The following is a 13,475-nucleotide window of genomic DNA, read 5'->3' on the forward strand; positions in this document are numbered from 1 at the left end:
GGCGCCTGGGTGGCTCAGTCAGTTAAGCGGCCGACTTCAGCTCAGGTCATGATCTCACGGTCCATGAGTTCAAGTCCCGCGTCAGGCTCTGTGCTGACAGCTCAGAGCCTGGAGCCTGTTTCAGATTCTGTGTCTCCCTCTCTCTGACCCTCCCCCGTTCATGCTCTGTCTCTCTCTGTCTCAAAAATAAATAAACGTTAAAAAAAAATTCTTAAAAAAATAAAATAAAAAAAAATAAATAAACCTTAAAAAATTAAAACAAAAGCAAATATGTGGTTTCTGTAAAAAAAAAAAAAGTTTCATTTTAAACGAACCCCACTCTGAAGGTCTCTGGACACTGCTTTTCATTTTTTTAAATTACATTTATTTGTTTAATTTACATCCAAGTTAGCATATAGTGCAACAATGGTTTCAGGAGTATCTCAGCTTTTCATTTCTGAATAAAAAATCCCCATCCTCTTCATGCCAGAAGCTACCTTTTATGTTCTTTAATCTTAGAGTATCTAGGAGACAGAAAGCACACGCAGAAAAAAGAGTCTGAGAAATTTCGGATGGTGCAGGTGCATTCCCCACCCCCCCCTTTCAAGGCTTCCTTAAGGCAAATAGTAGAAATCGTAGGAGTATGTGTAGAACACACAGGCTCTGGAGTCAGAACTGCCACCTTGGATGGGTCACTCTCCCAGCCTTAGTTTTCCATCTGTAAAATGGGCATGCCAAAACCAACCTTCCAGGATCATTATGAGAATGAAGTAAACAGACACAGCCCCAGGTTCTTGTCCCACCTAGCACTTACCACAGTGTGTTTAAATGTTTAAAATTTGTTCCACCGCTGTATCCCAGCTTCTAAGATGTGTCTGGTACAAATGTTTGGGGAAAAGATAATATTTATAAAAGTCCACCAGGCTCACAGCTGATCTTCAATAAATTAAATGCACACATACACACGTGTATATACACACACATAGTATATATATATATATATATACATATATATATATACATACACATACGTATACATATGTGTAAATATACGTGCATATATATGTGTGCACAAAATTAAGAGGTGGAAAGAAGGAAATCTCTCACAGAGATGTGGGAGTCCTCCGGAATCAATGGAACAGGTAGGAAAAGCGTGGATGACATTGTATTGGGATCAGAGGCTCTGGGTTCAAATCCAGTCTGGTCCTGACCAGCTCTGAGGCAGTACCAAGGGTGCAAGAAATACAGCCAGTCTCTCTGGTTAATCTCCCTTCACCTATTGGATCTTCCAAGCAGCCTCAAATCCTTTCTGGAAAGATCTCACACATAAAACACCAGCCGATTGAGGGTCTGATTCCTCTCTGAGCCTCCAGTCGTCATCCGGGAAAAGGGCACAAGCAGCTAAGGTTTGGGGGAGCCTGCAGTGAAAGCACCTGGCAACCCGGGGGGCCTTTTACACCCAGGGGGAAGGGCCGTGGCGCGGAGTCTGACCAGCATCAGTCCAGAAATGCAGACTTGCCCAACGAAAAAGCCCTGAAAGGGCAGGCCACGTTTAAAGAAAATAAAGGTGGATTCCAGGCATGAGCTTACCACGGGGCAGGGGGACTTCCCCGCCCCCAGGTGCGCCGCCCGCGCCGCCCACCCCGGGCGCCAGGCGAGGGAAGCCGCGCTCTAGGACCCGAGGAGGAAGAGCTGCGGGGAGACGGTGCCTCCAGCGGGTGCTGCCGCGAGCGGCCGGCCGAAGGGGCTGGAAATGAAAGTAAAGCGCTCCGGAGCCACATGGACGGAGCTGCCGGGGCGGCGGCGCCGGGAGCAGGATGCGGCCGCCCGTAATTAAATAGCATTTACTCTTATTATTACTAATAATAATAACGTAATCATACCTCTAGTCATAGCATACCATTTATCGGGCTCGGCGCAGGCCCGCGGGGAGCGCAGCCCGGCCGAGGTGAGTGCTGCGCGGGGCCCGAGCCCGGAGGGGCAGAGGCCGGGGCCCGACCGCGTCCCGGCGGCCGGCGGCGGGAGGGCTCGAGGGCGCCCGGGGGCCGGGCCGGGCGGAGGCGCGGGGGATCCGGGCCAGGCCGGAGCCGCGCGGGGCCACCTGGAAAGTGCATTTTGCAGAAATAAAGCAAGAGCCGCCAAATCCTCATTTCCTCCTTTTTGGGGCTTCCCCTCCCCTTCCCCGTGCCTTGCCCCAAAGTTTCAAAGTTGTGCGGCCGGGGGCACCTGCCGCTGGGTGATTTGGCTGTCCCTGCAGCTCCCGGAGGGGGGGGGTGCTTTGGAATTTTGTGTCGTGGGGGGCTCCCGCCCCGGCGTCCGGAGCTTTGGGGTGCGCGGATGCTTTGCCGGCCCCCGCGAAGGGGGCCGAGGAGGCTGGCAGGGGCGTCTCTGGCAGCGCGCCCCTTCCTTTTGTGTGCGCAGCGCCAAGAGTTGGAGGGACCGCAGCAAGGGCCGTGGACCGCGGCCGCCGACGGGTCGCCTCTGCCGGCTGCCGCGGCCACGCGAGCCCGGGGATCCGGGGCCTGCGGCCCGGCCCGGGGGGAGGGGGTGGCAGGAAAGGGGGGCGCGGTCTGGGTAGGGGGGAATTTCCGGTCGCAGGATTCATCTCTGGGCTCGAAGGAGTGATCCGGCCCGGCCGCCGGGCGGGGAGTGCGCGGGGATTGCGGGGTGGGGGTGGGGGACGCAGCTCCAGCACCTGGGGGGCGCCCCGCGGGGATGGGCGCCCCGGAGCCGCGGACCCCGGTCTCGGACCCTCCTCCCACTCTCAGAGGGCCTCAGGGACCCCTTCGGGCCAGCTCTCTCCTACCCTCCCCCCGCTTTCCCCTTAAAATCTGTCTGGCTCGGATGTTTATAAGATGTCTGGTTTGGGGGTTTTTCACACAGACAAAGCAGTTTTCCCAGGAAGAAAAAAAAATCGTAGGAACGATTTACTCTGACCCCGATGGCTGGGGTGCCAACAGGGCATCAACGGGGAAGAGAAGGGGCTGGGGGCCGGAAAGGGGGGCTGGGGAGTCTGGGGTAGAAAAGCCTATTGGGCCTGGAGTGGGGGCCTGGGGGCCCACAGCAGCTTTGTTAGGGATTTCATGTCTCTTAGGTTGCACACACAGACTTTGGTGCCTAGGTACCAGACTTTGAACCCCAACTTCTTACCATTTTCCTCAGCGTCTGCAATTCATCCAGCCCCATGAAAATAGCAGAATGCAGATCCTTGGCTTTTCATACAAACACGATAATTATAGTACATTTAGCAACTGTTTAACCCAAAATTCCGGCAGAATCTTTCCGTCTACTACCAAGACTACTACAACCCCTCTCCCCACATACAACCAACCATAGCCGCCAAGGTCTTCTTTCCCCATTTTGACATCCCATAGAAATTAGACTGCATACAAGTGATGCATGGCCAAAATGCTATTGGAACAGGTTTGAGGCATGGGGTACTTTAAGCTGGGAAGGAGAAACCTATGCTCAGGAGGGATGAGATCTGAGCATGGGAGAGAGATTTTTGTTGGTCCTTGAGCTGGGATGAGGTTTGTGTTCTGTGGATGCTGTGAATTACACGCTGTTGGCTTTTTGTTTGCGATGGACAGTTAAGAATGTGGGTGTGGGTGGATTATTTGGGGCTAAGAAGCTCTGTGGGATGAGCTAGTCTCTAGGTATAAGAAAGTTAAGGCGTCAGTAGGTTTGGCTTGGAGAATCTGAAAATAAGAATCCCTTAAATAGCACTTTTTGGTTTATAACAAAAGGGCTTTCACATATGCTGGCTCATCTGTCCTCCATAGCAACCACATCAGGTGGGCATTTTTCAATCCTCATTTTCCAGGTGGGAAACCTGAGGCTTATAGAATCAAAGGTCTCTCTGTCACATAGCAGAGCTAGGATTCCCACTTAGTTGTCTGGCTCCAAATCTTCAGTCTTTCCCAGAGTCCTGGGCCACCGTAACAAGTTAGTTTTCAAATGTCTCCTGTGAGCATGGTGAGGTGCTAAAGGGCAGGCTTGGGGTTGAGTTTGTCACTGAGAGCCTGACCGGAACCCACGATAGGACCAGGAAATGCTCTAATACCAGAGTCAATGCAGTGGGAGTGAACAGGAGAGAGAGCTCTCAGGGTAACCTGGAAAAGTTAGGAGAGGCTTCCTCCAGGAAGTGGATCTTGGGCTTGAAAGAATGGGGAGGCTTGGCTGGGGGACAGAAGAGGAAGGAATTCCTGAGCTCACCATGGTTGCTTCTGTGCTGGGAGGTTGACGTACATTCTCTCTGATTCTTACAGTGGTACCATGAGGAGTGGGCATTCTTCTTTTTTTTTTTTTTAAGTTTATTTATTTATTTTGAGAGAGAGAGAGAGAGAGCGAGAGAGAGAGAGAATCCCAAGCAGGCTCCACACTGTCAGCACAGAACCTGATGGGGGCTCAAACTCACAAACCATGAGATCATGACTCGAACTGAAGAGGGGTGGGCATTATTATCTCCATTTCACAGATGAAGAAACTGAAGAACACAGGATTAATGCGGCTGGCTCGATGTCACCCAGTTGGATTTGAACCCAGGCCTTTGTGACTGTTGAGTGTGCTACGTTGGAATCGATGTCACAATTGGACCACCTCCATTTCGAATATGTAGAGACCAGGATAGTGTGACTGGGCAGATGCAGTGGGGATGGGGGCTTAGCCCAAGGCTTAGCCAGCAGGCTCTCCAAAAGGCCAGGGAGTTGTACTGAACTACCGTATGTCCCAGGGCCTGGTCCTGTGAAAGTATTTAGGAGATTTCTGGGGCGCTTGGGTAGCTCAGTCGGTTAAGCATCCGACTCTTGGTTTTGGCTCAGGTCATAGTCTTGCGGTTTGTGGGATCAAGCCCTGCATTGGGCTCCACACAGTCAGCATAGAGCCTGCTTGGATTCTCTCTTTCCCTCTCTTCCTCTTCCTGCTTGTACTGTTTCTCTCTCTCTCTCTCTCTAAATAAATAAACCTAAAAAAGAAAGAAAGTACTTAGGAGATTTCTGGAAGCATGCCTCGAGAAGGCAGGATGAATGGTGGTGAAGGAGGTCTGGGCCCTGAGTGTGGAATCTGAGTCCATTTCCGTAATGCCTATGGGTGTCTGGCTTGACACCTTGAAGTAGCTTGTAGATTGGAAAGGACGAAGATATGGTTGATTAACCCGAGCTTCCCAAGAGCAGAACTGGGTCTGATTCACCCCCTGTGCCCCAGGCTCAAGTGGAGGTGCCAGGAGGACGCTTTCGGCCAGTGTGTTGTCATGTTGAATTATACCCCAAGTGTAGAGGAGGGAGGTTTATTTTGCCCCAGGGTGGAGGGTCTTTGTAGAAGTGCCATTCGAACATTTGAGAGATGGGTTCAGAAAGGCCAGAGAAGGCTTTCTGAGAAGAGGCACTGAGTCGGGCAAAGGCAGCGTAAACGACGGGGCAGGTCACCTGGTGCGGCCACCATGTGGGTGGCAGGCATGAGATCAAGTTCAAGTCAGGCTCTACCGCTGTGGTCCCTTGGGCTCTCTGGGCCTAAATTTCCCTTTCTGAAAGCAAGCCTTGAGGTTTGATAGTGTGTGTGATGGTAAGCTGTGGGAGACGCCCAGTGCCTGGGGATCGGGGCAGGAGAGTCGATGAGAGGAACTGGAAGTGGAGGGGTTTTTAAGTTTGTCATCACTTAGCCATTAACCAATCCAGCAATTACTGATAGTCAAGCCCTGTTGTGAGTGTTTTTTTCCTAGATGAGCTTACTTAATCTTTGTAACAGCCCTGAAGGTAGGCACTGTGATTTGTCCCCATTTTACAGATGAAGAAACTGTCAAGGGAGGTTAAGTGGCAGAACTGGAGAGCAGACCCGGACGACCAGGCAGCCTGGCTCTTGACTTGGCCCAGCGTGGGACGAGGGGTGGCTGGGAGAGGCGGGGCAGGGAGGGGAGAGCGACAGGGCCCCCCCCCCCCCCCCCCCACCGCCCAGTGGTAACTTCAGGTGGAAGAGGAGGAGGTGTCCTCTGAGGAGGTCCTACTGCAACCCGAAGCCGGAGCCTTGGCCCAGGCTGATGAAGTGACTGCTACGTGTCTGCTCCCAGGAGCCTCCACAGAAGCCAGCTCCTTTCATCACATTTAATGGCCCATAGAAAACGGGCTCGGTTTCCTCTTCTCTGTCATCACCAGCTCCGGGGCTCCTTCCCGTCTTATTTATTTCCCTAGGAAGTCTGTTCCCCTGCGAGTACCCTGATGGCTTCTGCAGGTGTACGAGCACTGTGTCTGCGTCAGGCTGTGGGGACCACTGCTGCGTTCCAGAACCCAGCTGTAGCCGACTTCAGTTCGGCCGCACATCCCAAGCCCCGAATCCGAGGTTGACAACGCAGGCTTGATGGCAGCATCAGCAGTAGTGACACCAGCCACCGCGTATTTAAGGCTGCTGTGTGTGGCCTGGCGCTCTCTGGGCCTTCTCTTATTGACTCCGCTTCACAGCTCTTGGAGGCAGGAACACGTATTAGCAGCCCCATCTTGCAGATGAGGAGATTGATGTTCCAGGATCCCATGGCTGTGGTAGAGCAGGGAGTCGGCGGGGAGGGGTCAGACAATGCCAGGCATATGACACCCCTGAGCCCAAGGTCTTTGCTGCTATGCAGGAGAAGTGCCTTCAAGTTATTTTATTAGTTAGTTAGTAGTCTGTACACCCAACGTGGGGCTTGAACTCATGATCTCAAGATCAAGGGTCGCATGCTCTGCTGACTGAGCCAGGCAGGCACCCCTCAAGTTATTTTAGTCTCCATGAAGGTCTTTTCTTATCCTTCCGGAAATCCCAATTATCTGTTGTTTGTATTGTGCTTTTGGCCATATTCTCATTAATCCTCTTGATGCCCCTTTACGGTAAGAAGTCCCTCTTTTGCAGAAGAAAATCGAGGGGTCCAGCCTCCAGCTCTTGCTACCCTGTCCCTGCTATGACTTTGGAAAGGGGACAGGGTGTCACATTCCCTTGGACCGAGAGCCACGTCTTCCTAAGTGCTGGGGCCGGCCAGCGAGCATCCACTGAGCACTTCCTGTGAAGGCTGCAGGGGGAAGTTGAGGCTGTGACCCTTCTGGGGTTAACAGAGGTCCATCTGTGCTCTTGTTCTCTGGCGCATTCCATGTCATGCCCTGTCCCCCTGCAGCCAGAAGAACTTAGGGCAGGGAGTCCAAAGTCCTGAGTTTCACTCCCAGCTGCGGCACATACTAGCTGCATGTTCAGGGGCACAATCATATTATCACTCTTGGCCTCAGTTTCTTGTTCTGTGAAATGGCCTCACTGATTCAGTCCTACCTTCCTTGAGTTTGCTGTGAGGCTCAAATGAAGAGGATTTGAAAACTATAAAGGCCACTGGTGTGACAGCGTGGTTGTGGTGGCCATAACCTCCAGAATGTTCCTGAATCTTCTCCACTGCCTACCTCGATCCAGGCCTGGACCACTGCCGTAGCCTGCTAACTGACCTTCCAGCCTCACCTCTTGTCATCTGTCTTCAGTGCAGCAGCCTAAGTAAGGGATCTTCTCAAGATTTAAGTGGGACCTTGGGGCGTCTGGATGGCTTGGTCGGTTAAGCGTCCGACTTCAGCTCAGGTCATGATCTCACGGTCCGTGAGTTCCAGCCCCGCGTCGGGCTCTGTGCTGACAGCTCAGAGCCTGGAGCCTGTTTCAGATTCTGTGTCTCCCTCTCTCTGCCCCCCCCCCCCCCCCCGTTCATGCTCTGTCTCTCTCTGTCTCAAAAATAAATAAACGTTTGGGGCGCCTGGGTGGCGCAGTCGGTTAAGCGTCCGACTTCAGCCAGGTCACGATCTCGCGGTCCGTGAGTTCGAGCCCCGCGTCAGGCTCTGGGCTGATGGCTCGGAGCCTGGAGCCTGTTTCCGATTCTGTGTCTCCCTCTCTCTCTGCCCCTCCCCCGTTCATGCTCTGTCTCTCTCTGTCCCCAAAATAAATAAAAAAAAAAAAAAACATTAAAAAAAAAAATAAATAAACGTTTAAAAAAAATTAAAAAAAAAAAAAAAAAAGATTTAAGTGGGACCTTGTCACTCCTCTGCTGAAAACCTCCCAGTAGCTTCCTGACTCAGAACACAGTGCTGGCTCCCCAGTGTGGCTTGCATGCAGCCTTCTAACCAGCCTTACTCTGCCCCTCAAAACTTGCTTCCTGCTTGGCTTGCCCTCACTCCAGCGCTGCAGTCACACTGGCCTTCTGTCTTTTCCTTGAACGTTCTGAACTTGTTCCCACCTCAGGGCCATTGCCGTTGCCGTACCTTCTGCCGGTGCACGCTTACCTACCTTCTGTGTTCCCATGGTGGGCTCCATCTTATTTCTCTTAAATGCCACCTTCCTGATGGGCCATCCCTCAACTCCCAGCACCGCTACCCCCTGCCCCCCATCACTCCCTGCCACATTTCCTATTTCAGCGTGTTTGTCACTCTCTGTAGCTTTGTCTTGTGCATTTAACATTGCCCTATTTGTCTTCCCACGCCTGGACCACATGCTCCACGAGGTCAGGGACATTATTAACCCTGTTCCCCCAGCATCTGGCATATAAAGGTGTTCTTTGGTTATTTGTTGGATAAATGAATAATAGTAGCAGGGTGGTCCAGATCAGCCCTTGCCAAAAAAGAGTGGCCTAGATAGATAAACTGCAAAGGAATTGGTGTTGACTGATCAAAAAGCGCTTACAGGGTAATTTTGCAAGTTGCCAGCGCTCTCTGACAGTACAGGTTCAGCAGAAACACAAATTTCTCATCTCCTCTTGGACGTGGGGGTTAGGGGCCCACGATATAAACCTGCAAAGCAGCCTTGCAAGTTGGGTATCATTAGCTCCCTCTTCCAAATGACAAAACGGAGGTTCAGAGAGGTGCCCTGAAAGCCAGCTTGGGGCTGTGGCGGACTCCCGGGCTCAGAGTCCTTTGCACTGCCCCAGCCTGCCTCTCTGTCTTCAGACAGTGAAGCGGGCTGAGCAATCCATGGAACACTCTTGGTGCCCAAGTGGTATGACCACAAGGACTCCTGAGCTTCTGTGCACAGGGCCAGTGACTTCTCAATTGCTCAAAAGAAAAAGCACTCCACAATAGTAAGTGATCTATGATAGTGATAGTAAGTGAGCTATGGGACTCTGGATGATTTCTCCCCGCCCCACCCCCCGTGTATTATATTTGCCCATAATTCCCAAGCCTTTTGCAATAAGCTTCTGTTTCTTTTTCTTTCCTTTCCTTTCCTTTTCTTTATTTTCTTCCTTCCTTCCACTCTCCCCAGAGCCTGACCATGCTGGTGCCAGAAGTGTGAGAAATATAGAAATGCATCTCTCTTGTTTTTTAAATTTTTTAAAGATTTATTATTTATTTATTTATTTATTTATTTATTTATTTATTTTTGAGAGAGAGAGAGAGAGAGACAGAGCACAGTGGGGAGGGGCAGAGAGAGGGGGAGACACAGAATCCGAAGCAAGCTCCAGGCTCCAAGCTGTCAGTGCAGGGCCTGATGGCAGGGCTCGAACTCACGAACCGGGAGATCATGACCTGAGCCGAAGTCGAAGTCGGATGCTCAGCTGACTGAGCCACCCAGGTGCCCCGAGCTTCTGTTACCTTTCTTTGAAAGAAAAGTTAGTTCAAACATCTCATCTCCCTTGATAGCTGGGAAGTTGTGAAGAAGCTGGAGCCTGGACCCCTGGAGACACAGATGTGGGATTGAACCCTTCCTGTGCAGTTTGGCCCCCAAGTAGCTGGGAGGGTAAGGCAAGAGAGTAAAAGCCCTTTGTAACTGCTGACTCTTAGTTTGGCTTATGGTGGCGCCGTGGGGGAGGCCTGAGGGAGGTTTCCTGAACTTTGGTTTCTGTTCAAGGCAGTTAAAAGAAAACAAACTGCAAGTTGCTGAGGCCTGTGGGTGGTCCTTTTCTCTCCGTCATTCCTTGACAGGTGGTTTCTGGTGGAGCCTGAGGTGGTACCTACGCTTCTGGCTTTCTTCCTCAGCTGCTGGGTGGCCTTGGGCAAGTCGTGGACTCTCCAACCCTCACCTCTTTTTAAAAGATTATTTTTTTCTTTTCTTTTCTTTCCTTTTTTTCTCCAACCCCCCACCGCCACCCCCCATCCCTTAAGTAGACTTCATGTCCAGTGTGGAGCCCAACCCAGAGCTTGAACTCACAACCCTGAGATCAAGACCTGGGCTGAGATCAAGAGTTGGATGCTTAACTTACTGAGCCACCCAGGTGCCCCAAGACTCTATTTTATTTTTTTCAAGCCTAGCTTTTCTGTGGAGAGTGGACATGGTGGCACCTACCTTTGAGATTATTGTAGGGATAAACATGATTCCTTAGGACAGGGCTTCTAGATCATCTCTGTCCTGCAGACCCATTGGGCAGCCTGGGGAAGCCCGTGAACACCTTCTCAGAATACCGTTTTTAAGCGCATAAAGTAAAATATGCAGGATTGCAAAGGAAACCCAATTCTCTCGAACCGTAGCTGGGCTTTTTATCAGTGCACTGAGAACCAGATCTGGCAGTGAGTCTAACATAAGCGCCATAATTCTGAAGTTGTGATGAGTGTGAACAATATTTTGTTGTGCCTGCAGTAGCTGAAATGTGAAAGAGCTGGGATTCCTAGCACGACACTATTGCAGCGTGTTGCCTGCCTTTGTAATTGAAGGGAATGCTAAATACCAGGTAGGGGGTAGTGAAAAAAACTTCTAAATGTTTGCCCATCCAAGTTCATGGACTCCTGAGTTCTCTCTGGGGGCCGCAGGCCTAAAACCCTTGGCATAAAAGGTGGATGACACCCAGCACATAACCTCCAGAAATGAGCCAAGACCCCTGCTTGGCCTCTTTGGAGCAGAGGGGCCTCAGGTGGACAGACAGGGTGCACGGGGACCGTGGGGAAGGGATTCGTGCAAGACCCGGAATTCTGACTGGTGAGGTCGAGGATGGCGAAATTGAACCTTTGCTGGTCTCTGAGTAAGCTGTCGAGGGCCTGGTGAGTCAGGAGAAGTGCCAGGCATCTTTGGAGATGATGTAACCTCAGGTAGTGTTCATGCAGTATACGAGGCCAATCTGCGATACGCGGCCAATCTGGCACCGACTGCTCGCCTTTCATGAAACCTGGGGTAGGTGAGGGCCAGGCTGGCGGAGTGTGAGATGAGGCTGGAGGCAGCCTGCGGGGATGGGAGAGGAGCACCTTTGAGCTGGGAGGTCAGAGTGTGTGGGCTCCAGAGCCCAACTGCCGGGGTTCAAGTCGCCACTCTGTCCCTTATAGCCTGGGTAACTCTTGCAGGTTAGTTCACCTCCTTGTGCCTCGGTTTCCTCATCTGTAAAATGGGGATGGTGATAGTATTTTCTTATGGCGTGTTGTGAGAATTATGTGTTCTATTTAAAGCTCTTCGAACAATATCTGGTAGGCGAGAGCGCTTACTAAAGGACTGAAATCAGCACCTTTGCTGTTATTCGAGGGCCTGTGAGATTCCGCTCACATAGCTGGAGAATAGGTTGGAGAGCGCGGCTTCTCTGTGCTGCCCAGAGATGAATCAGATGCAGCGTCTGCCTTCAGGAAGCTCAGGGTTTAGGGAGAGGGGGACATAAGCGCACGCTGTCCTTTAGCTAGGGTAAGTGCAATGGTTGTGCCGAACTGGGGTGCTGTGTTAGCTGGGGGTTGGGGAAAGGGTCTTCCCGGTAGAGGAGCCACGTCAGCTGAGCTTTAAAGAGGCGCCGGGCACTAGCCAGGGTGGGAAGGAAGCAGTGGGCGTGAAGGCTGTTCCACACAGAGCGGGCAGCTTGGGTTTGACACTGTCGGAGTGTGACATTCCAGGCCAGTCATGGGGCCGGAGGGGAGGCGAGGTACGTCCTATGGTGTGGTGTGCCTGGGGGGAGCCGCTTGGCCTTCGTCCTCCTGGTAGTGGGTGTCGTGAAGGTTTTGTTTGTTTTTCGATTTTTTATTCACAGGAAGTAGCAAAAACAGTACAAAGAATTCCCTTCACCCAGCCTCGCCTGCTGATGGCATATGGTGGTTGTACATTATCAGAATCAGAAAATCGGCATTGTTTCATTGTGAGACTACCGAGCTTATTCACCTTCCATCTTTAAAAAAAGGTGTTTTTTTACGTTTATTTATCTTGAGAGAGAGAGAGAGAGAACCAGCAGGGGAGGGGCAGAGAGAGAGAGGGGACAGAGGATCCGCACTGACAGCGGAGAGCCTGATGCGGGGCTGGAACTCACAAACTGTGAGATCATGACCTGAGCTGAAGTCAGATGCTTAACCACAAAGCCACCCGGGTGCCCCACCTTTCATCTTAAAAAAAAAAAAACAAAACTGCATTCATCTGTGCGCGCGCCTATGTGCACCTGTTAAGGGTTTTGAGCAGGGGAGTGACATTGACATGTGTGTTAGGCAAATATCCTCAACCACCAAATGGTAGACTGGAGGGGGCTCATTGGAGGCTGTTAGCAGGAGATGCTGAGGGCCTGTGAGACCCGTGGTCATGGAGATGGCAGGAGGAGCTGCAGGGTGGAGGATGTTTCAGAGGTAAGGGTGGAAGGAACTGGGGACTGAGAACTGGATGGCAGTTGGAGCTATGAATGGAGTTTGGGGAAAATGGAGGAGGAGCGGGAGCAGGGGAGGTGCTGCGGAGTTTGGATTGTGGCAAGTTGGAGGAGCACCCAACTGGGATGGGCACCAGGGAGGACTTTGTGGACACATGGGCATCCGAGCTGGGTCTTAACGGATGAATAGGAGTTGGCTAGGTGTGTGTGTAGGGAGAGGGCATTCCAGGTAGAGCGCCTAGGATTAAGAAAGGCATGGAGGTCATGAGCGGCCTGGGTGTTGGACATTTAGGTGGCACTGCCCAGGGGTTAAGAGACATGAATCTGAAATATTGGGGAGGGGGTGAGCCTGGCAGGAGGAATAGATTTGTGAGTCATCGACGTGACTCACGAGATCATGACATGCAAGAGCTCCTCTGGGGAGAGCATGTAGAGGGAGGAGGACAGAAGTGCTGTCCCTTAAATGGAAGCTCAGGTGCGTTGGTCTTGAGACCTGGGCAGAGGAAGAGGAGCCCCTGACAGAGCGAGCAGGAGTGGTCAGAGAGGTGTGAGGAGGACGTGGCAGACGCAGCCGAGAATATACTGAAAAAGGCAAGTGAAGAACTGTCCCTCTACGGGATCCCAGCAACTAGAAGTTTCCTGGAATGGGGAGGACCCTTGGCAAGCACCTTCGGTGGAGCGGGACCGGGGCTGCTGAGATTTGGGGGGTGCAGGGGGAGGTAAGGCTCTAGAGACAGTGTGGACAAGAAATGTTGCCAAGGAGGGGCGTCTGGGTGGTTCAGTCGGCTAAGCGGCCGACTTTGGCTCAGGTCATGACCCCGCGGTTCATGAGTTCGAGCCCCACTTCGGGCTCTGTGCTGACAGCTCAGAGCCTGGAGCCTGCTTTGGATTCTGGGTCTCCCTCTCTCTCTGCCCCTCCCCTGCTCATGCTTGCTCGCTCGCTCTCTCTCTCTCAAAAATAAATAATAAAAACGTTTTAAAAAGTTAA

The 13,475-nt window shown here is 51.9% G+C and overlaps 1 protein-coding gene and 1 long non-coding RNA gene across 2 annotated transcripts in view; one reads left to right on the plus strand and one right to left on the minus strand.

The window, feature by feature from the left end:
• Nucleotides 1-341: 341 nt before the first annotated feature.
• LOC109265624 (uncharacterized) lies at nucleotides 342-3,231 on the minus strand. Its single transcript, XR_002079279.2, has 3 exons — nucleotides 3,130-3,231; nucleotides 794-2,080; nucleotides 342-503 (listed from the first exon to the last, which is right to left on the minus strand). It is a non-coding gene; the product is annotated as an uncharacterized LOC109265624 (long non-coding RNA).
• Nucleotides 1,818-13,475, plus strand: part of ZC3H7B (zinc finger CCCH-type containing 7B) — a 61,871-nt gene continuing 50,213 nt past the window's right edge. Inside the window, exon 1 of the mRNA XM_053895912.1 lies at nucleotides 1,818-1,927. The gene's annotated coding sequence lies outside the window, so the exon portion shown is untranslated. The remainder of the gene's footprint in view (nucleotides 1,928-13,475) is intronic.

This window comes from Panthera pardus, unplaced genomic scaffold (assembly GCF_024362965.1).
Source record: "Panthera pardus isolate Hobbes unplaced genomic scaffold, ASM2436296v1 HiC_scaffold_6, whole genome shotgun sequence".
Lineage (NCBI taxonomy): Eukaryota > Metazoa > Chordata > Mammalia > Carnivora > Felidae > Panthera > Panthera pardus.